This window comes from Glycine max, chromosome 2 (genome assembly GCF_000004515.6).
Source record: "Glycine max cultivar Williams 82 chromosome 2, Glycine_max_v4.0, whole genome shotgun sequence".
NCBI lineage: Eukaryota > Viridiplantae > Streptophyta > Magnoliopsida > Fabales > Fabaceae > Glycine > Glycine max.
The window spans coordinates 35,090,144-35,097,566 of NC_016089.4; the positions used below are offsets into that span (position 1 = coordinate 35,090,144).

Genomic DNA, 7,423 nt, shown 5'->3' on the forward strand with positions numbered 1-7,423 from the left:
CTTTACATTTTTCAAGGATTTGGGGAACAGATTTACCAATCAATGCGGAGATATTTTTGCCCATACTAATTCTTTCACTTCCTTTATGCTTCCGCTTATTAGTGCACAACTCCTTCAAGAATTTAGCATATCTTGGAATTTTCTTTATTGCATCAAGCAGAGGTATGTTTACCTCTACTTTTCTAAATGTTTTTGAGATCTCCTTCTCTGCCTCTTACATTTTTTGTTGGAAATTGCTCTTGGAGGGAATGGAAGAGGGATATGTTGCTTCTGTAAATCAGAATTACTAGTGGAAGGTTCACCTGCATAGAAATTGTTAGGTAGCTTACTCTTTAAATTTTTGTCATCATCTTTTTCTGGAGTAGAGTGAAGTTGGGCAGGTTCATTTGCGGATGAAGAAGATGTTACTGGTTGAGGTCCTTAACACTGCTTTACCGACCTCAATGTAATGGCACTCACATTTTTGGGATTCTGGACAGATTGAGAAGGTAATCTATCAAAATTCTCGGACTGTTGTTGATTTAACTATGTTTCCAATTGTCTCATCTGATTAGTTAAGCTCTGAATGGAGGCTCTGGTTTCTTGTTGAAACTGCATGTTTTGCATAGTCATTTGCCTCACAAGTTCTTCATGGGAAGGTTGCAGAAAAGCCTCAACTGTTTGTTGTTTTTGGGGCTGTTGCTGTTGTTGCTGCTGGATTGGTGGAGGAACGTATGGTCTGCTTGGGCCAACAGTATTGTGAAAATAAGGCTGTTGTTGTTGCTGTTGCTGTTGTGAAGGATTCGACCATCTAAGGTTGGGATGATTCCTCCACCCGGGATTGTACCTGTTGCTGGAGAGGTCATAATTGTTCTGTTGTGGCTGATTTTGCTGCTGAGGTTGAGGAGGTTTGTTGTAGATGTTTGTAGCATAAGCTTCAGGTTGTTCAATTGCTTCAGATTGTTGCACAAAAGGGCAAAGGTCTGTGTGGTGGTCGGCAGAGGAGCATAAACCACAGAGTCTAGCGACAGGTGCAGATTTTTTATTCATGGCCAGTTGGGTTACCAGGTTAACCAAGGGATCTAGTTTACCTTCAAGCTTCTTAGTCTCGGCTGATGAAGATGAATTCGTGGCTACTTCATGCACTCCTCTAATGACACTAAATTGCTGGGAGTTTGAAGCCATCTTCTCAATTAAATTTCTGGCTTTAGCAAGGGTCATGTCTCCAAGGGCTCCACCACTGGCAGCATCTATCACACTTCTCTCCATGTTAGTGAGTCCTTCATAAAAATATTGGAGGAGAAGCTGCTCAAAAATCTGGTGGTAAGGGCAACTGGCACATAGTTTCTTAAATCTCTCTCAGTATTCATATAAGCTCTCTCCACTGAGTTGTCTAATGCTTGAAATATCCTTTCTGATGGTCATGGTCCTGGAAGCAGGGAAAAAGTCTTCTAAGAATACTCTCTTGAGGTCATCCCAACTCGTGATGGATCGTGGAGCAAGGTAATAGAGCTAGTCCTTCGCCACTCCCTCTAAAGAATGAGGAAAGGCCTTCAGAAATATGTGATCCTCCTGAACATTTGGGGGTTTCATGGTGGAGCAGACAATATGGAATTTTTTTAGATGTTTGTGCGGGTTATCACCTGCAAGGCCATGAAACTTTGGAAGCAAATGGATCAGTCCTGTTTTAAGAATATATGGGACATCCTCATCATGGTATTGGATGCACAAGCTTTCGTAGGTGAAATCAGGTGCAGCCATTTCCCTTAGAGTCCTCTCACGGGGTGGAGGTTGTGCCATATTCTCAGAATGTTCAAAACTATAATGCTCAAAATCACCAATAACAGAATGCTCAGGATGCTCAAAAGGAATTAAATGACGTCTAACTAATCTATGAAATGTCCTATCTATCTCAGGATCAAAGGGTTGTAAGTTAGATGGATTGCCTCTAGTCATACACTATATTCAGCATGCACAACTAGCTGCCATCTTATGCAAGTAATAGTGCAGGTTTGAACTACAACTACCATTAAATGATATTCAAATGACTTGAAATTTTGTGAGACCCCTTATAAAATAATGAGAAGATAGCACAAAAAATTTCAAACGAAAATTCAAAGTCTAACTATAGAAGCTAAAAATGATAAGTTAAGAAAAATAAGAGAATATAACTTGGAAAATAAAAAACTTTTGACAGAATCACTTTTTTTGGACGATGGAGACCTCAGCCAGCCTATGGCCAACTATTGCAGCGTAGGAAATTTTTTTCTACCCCAAATACATATATAATAATAGCGATTCTGATAACCGGAGCAAAAGTTATGGCCGTTTGAAGTTTTGACAAAAATCAAATTTGCTACTTTTTTGGAACTTTCAAATCTGACCAAACTAAAGGCTCTAGCTATTTTTCCCACAAAATATGGATTAAAAGAAGTTACCACAAAAAAATATTCATCCAAAAATAACAACTCTAGCTACTAAAACAAAAAATCCCAAATAATTCAGCAAGGGTGGTCGCTAAAATCCGTTGCTACATGATTTCCACTACTACTCTATTTTGCCGCAAGCAAAAGTGGTCGCTAAATCTGTCACAAAACACTATTCACAACAAAACACAAAAACTGAAACAGGGGAAGCGCTGAACAGAAAAACTAAAACAGAACACACACTAAACAAAATAACAAGGTACTAAACAACACTAACACAACACGAAAGAATTAAACACTAACACAAGAATTAAACACTAACACGACACTAGCTATTATGAACCTTTGGACACTGATCCCCGGCAACGACGCCAAATTTGATCGAGGCCATACCTGACTCAAATAAACATTAAAATGCAGTAACTAGGAAGTGATCCTAGGTTGTCTCCCAACGAGCAATGATCAACCAAACGTTCATAACAGATAGTAGGAGAATAGTAACGAATTCGGGGAGGGGGGGTTTGTTTGTTTTTATAAATTAAACAGCGAGTAAAATTGAATTAGAAAATATCATAATTAAAAACATGTTGCTTCCCCTTGATTCACAAGCAAGTCTCTTATCCTAGGTTACGAGAGTTTATCCTTTACCAGTTCAACCACTTAATCCAACCCTAAATTAAATTACTAAGCGAAATTTAACATAAGACATTCATTATGTGATTAAGCAACACATACACCAATTAATCATAAACGATCATTAAGCATGAACGTAATTAAGCACAGAGACAATTAATCAAGCACTAAGCATGCATGAATTAATAGCAACAAATTCAGAGTAATTAGTGAAGAGGAAAAACTGAACAGAATTTAACAGTAATAACAGAACCTCAAAGAGAACTATGCTTGATCCTCAAGAGAAAGCAACGCTGGAGACTTAGCCTTCCATTAATCAATAGAGAACGAAATTATAGATTGAAGAATGAAATTTTATTGCTAAAACGAAAAGTCAAAATTGGAATTGCAAAACGAAAAAGTGTCTAAGAAAAGCCTAAAACTAAAAAACAAAAACAGGAGAGAGAGAGAGAGAGAAGAGAATGCCTAAACTAGAACCTTGGTGTTGTTATATAGATTTTCCAGCCCCAAAGGTTACAAATCTGTTTTAAATCCAAGCCCATAAATAAAATAAAATCAAATCTAGATAAGATCTAGATGAAATAATATCTAGATGAGATCAAATCTAGATAATATCTAGATAAGATAAAGTCTAGATAAGATAAAATTTTGTAGAATAAAATAGTTTGCCCTCTTCAAGTCCAAGCCCAATTCTGGATTCAAGCTCAAGCCCAATTCTAGATTCAAGCCCAATGCTTCATTAATTCCTGAAATTAGATTAAAAACATCGAATTAGCTGAATGGGCCCAAATTATAAAATTTCCTATTTAATTTGACAATTAAGACTAATCAGTACTTAAAATGGTGCAAAAAGGGTTAAGAAAATAGGAGAAAATAATGGCACATCAATGCCCCTGTGCACTAAGCCTATTCTACATAAAAAATGTTTTCTGTGTCTTTGAGCTAAGCGCCATCTTGTTGCGCTTAGCGCTTGTGTTAATTTCATAAGGCGCGCTAAGCGCTAGCATGCTATGCTAAGCACCCGGCTCAGTTTTCAATTTAATTTTTCTGATTTCTTGAGAATAAACCTGTGATAATCTTATGTGTTTTGTCTTATATTTTGTAGATGGCTTCTAGGAAAAGAAAGGAACCATCTACACCCACCCAAGTTAGATTTGACAAATCAAGATTCACATCCCAAGAGGCTTGGGAAAGATACATAGACATTATTATGCCTAGGAAGCTTCTGCCAGAGAGGAACGTGGTGGTCTACTATACAAGTTCGATGAGTTCAAGGAGGAACTTGAAAGACGCCACTGGGACGAGGAGTTGACTGACTTTGGGGATGGCAACATTGATGTTGCCATTGTGAAGGAATTCTACGTCAACCTCCTTGACCCCGAGGATAAATCACCTAAGCAGGTGAGGGTGAGAGGTCACTTGATTAAGTTTGATGAGGATACGCTTAATACTTTCTTGAAGACCCCTGTTATTGTGGAAGAGGGGGAATCACTCTGTGCTTATTCTAGATTTTCACTCCTAAGGCCTGATCCTCAGGAATTAGCTGCTAAGATCTGTATCCCAGGTAGGGGATTCGAGCTTAATGCTGATGGGCAACCCCTGAAGATTTTGAGGAAGAACATGACCACCCTAGCTCAGACATAGAGTGTTTTTTCCTTCTCTAACCTGATTCCTACCTCCCATACTTCTGATGTCACTCTTGATAGGTCCAAACTCATTTATGGCATCATTATGAAGATGGACATGAATGTGGGGTACCTCATCTCCCTTACTGCTCAGCATGACACATCCAGACATGGATTCCCGGCCTTGATTACAGCTTTATGTAAGGCTAGTGGAGTTCAGTCTAACTCTAGATCCCTGGACTGCCATTAATTTGGCTTATATTAAGAAGAACTATTGGAATGTTGATGATCCAACAGTAACTTTCAGAGGACCCAGGAAGGCCAGAGGGGAGAGATCTGAGGCCCCTTCCACTTCAGCATCATCAGAGGCACCAACACCTTCTTCTTCTACACTTCCTCCTTCTTTCTCCATAGAGATCCCAATGATTCCTTCTGCACCCACACAGATACCACTACCAGCTCCTCTTTCTACAGGTCTAGCAGATTTTATTTTCACTCCTCAGATGCTTCACTCCATGCTCTAGAGCATCCATAGAGGGCAGTCCATCATCATGAAGAGCCTTCAGGGCTTGTGCTTGCCCTCCATTATGAGCATGGAGGAGTTTGACGCACAGGTGGCCTGGCCAGGAGACCAGCCTTCTTCCTCTGGAGGGGGTGGGGCCTCCACAGCCCAGGAGCCTGTGGCTAAGGAGCCACCAGCACCACCACCAGCACCATCACCAATAGCAACAGAAGAGGAGACAACTCCAGCTCAGACCCCACAGCCATCTCCACCATCTGCACCTGCTCCTGAGGAGACTCATCCATCAGCACTGGATCTTAATGAAGACCAGCCATAAGAGGAGCAGGACGTTTAAATTTTTTGCATTATGAACACTTTAGTTTAATTTCAGTTATTTTATGATTTGTCATTTAAATTTCAGCTTCAATATTTCAGCATTTTAATTTCAGTAGCATAGTTGTTTGTGTGCTTGTGCAAAAAGCTTGATTGAATAGTGAATTGATTGAACATTGTATGCACTGGATTGTTTGGTATGGAATGAGTGTTTGGAAATGATTTGATTGAGCAAATGTATGAATTGAATGGATTGGGATGATTGGATGATTGTTTTGATCAAGTTTGCCGTCATTAGAAGAGAATGAGCATATGATTGGAATTATGTCTGAAAATGTTAGTTGGTTGTCAGATTGATTGTGAAGGAATGCATTAACTGTATCCCGGTGAGAGTGTGATCTTTAAAATTGTGAGAGAAACGACTATCATTTAGTGCAAATTTTTGCATGAATCTCTGAAGTATGGATTGGATGCATGAACTTGAGGATGATGAAGGCCATGTTTGATTATGAATAGCTACTTAGCCAAAAAGCTAACCTTGTGATTGAATGAATTATCCCTTTCACCCAATTTGAGTTGAATGAATTGATTGATTGATTAAACCTCGAGCCTATTCAGTTGTATCTTCTGCTACCTTATTTGAGGTTGTAGAAGAGCATCATCCACAGAAGATGGTTCAAGGCAAATTTGTCCCAAATTTGGGGGAGGTATTATCAAGATAAATTTGTTCCAAATTTGGGGGAGGCACTGGGTAAGGATTGAAATGGTAAAAGAAAATAGTATATACACATTGCTTCTGTTCTTCAAAAAAAAAAGTTGTAAGTATAAATAAAGTTAATAAGTGTGTATGCTATAATTTCAGGTATAAAAGTTAAGTGCCTAAGAAAAAGGTCAAGTATGGGGAAGAAATGAATGAAAAAAATAAAGGTTATTCTATTGATGAATGCTCTCCTAGAACCTAAGCTTTTGAATCCTAGAAAAACCATGACTTGTTGACAGCCTAACCCCATTACAAGCCTAGAAACTCCTTCAGACTCATTTTTGTGTGTTCATTATTGTATGATATGAGATGAAATGCAAAGGTTGGAACTTGTGTTGGTTGTTTATGATGGAATAAGCCTAAACACTTGAGTTTGAGTGAAACAATGATTGTGAGGTTTTGGTTGATGATCCTTCCTTGATTTCTGTCATGCTTACTAGCTTATTTCAGCTGTGACTCTAATACTTGTGCTCCGATCTTTGAAAAGTTGCATGCTTGTGAGAAGTGATTGATTTAAGCATTCCATGATATTCAGTTCATATGGTTGATGTCCTTGATGAATCAAACATCAATTTCTTTTGATTGGCCACTGTCTTTGCCACTTCAGGACAAGTTAAATGTTCTTTCTTTGCTTGAGGACAAGTAAAACTATAAAATTGGGGGAGTTTGTTAGTCGCTTCATACGACTAACCTTTGTATAGAAATCATTTTCCAAAGCTTGTATAGTTCCCCAATTTATGGTTATTTTGTAGTGATTTTTTAAAATAAATCTTATTTTATGGTTAACTCTATCTCTAGAACATTTCCATTGGATTTAATGATGAAATTTGTGCATTTTCAGGTGAAAAAGAGGCTAATTTTTTAATTGCAAAATGTAGCAATTGGGCTAAGCTCATATCCACCGCTAAGCACAACTTCAGCACGCTTAGCACAAAGGAGAATCTGGCAGAGCATCAGCATCAAAGTCGCGCGCTAAGCGCGAGATCAGTGCGCTAATTGTAGCAGGTGCCTTCAACCAGGCTAAGCTTGAGACTGGCGCTAAGCCCAATTTCACTTACTTGCGCTAAGCGCAATGTCGCGATTTAAGAGCCTATTTAAAGTCTATCTTCTGTAGAATTAGGGTACAGCTTTTACATCTATTACAACACCTTTTATGATAACTTCT

At 38.7% G+C, this 7,423-nt stretch overlaps 1 non-coding gene across 1 annotated transcript; it reads left to right on the top strand.

Moving 5' to 3' along the window:
* Nucleotides 1-1,294: 1,294 nt before the first annotated feature.
* LOC113001077 (small nucleolar RNA R71) lies at nt 1,295-1,401 on the top strand. The gene has a single exon (XR_003266408.1). It is a non-coding gene; the product is annotated as a small nucleolar RNA R71 (small nucleolar RNA).
* Nucleotides 1,402-7,423: the final 6,022 nt, after the last annotated feature.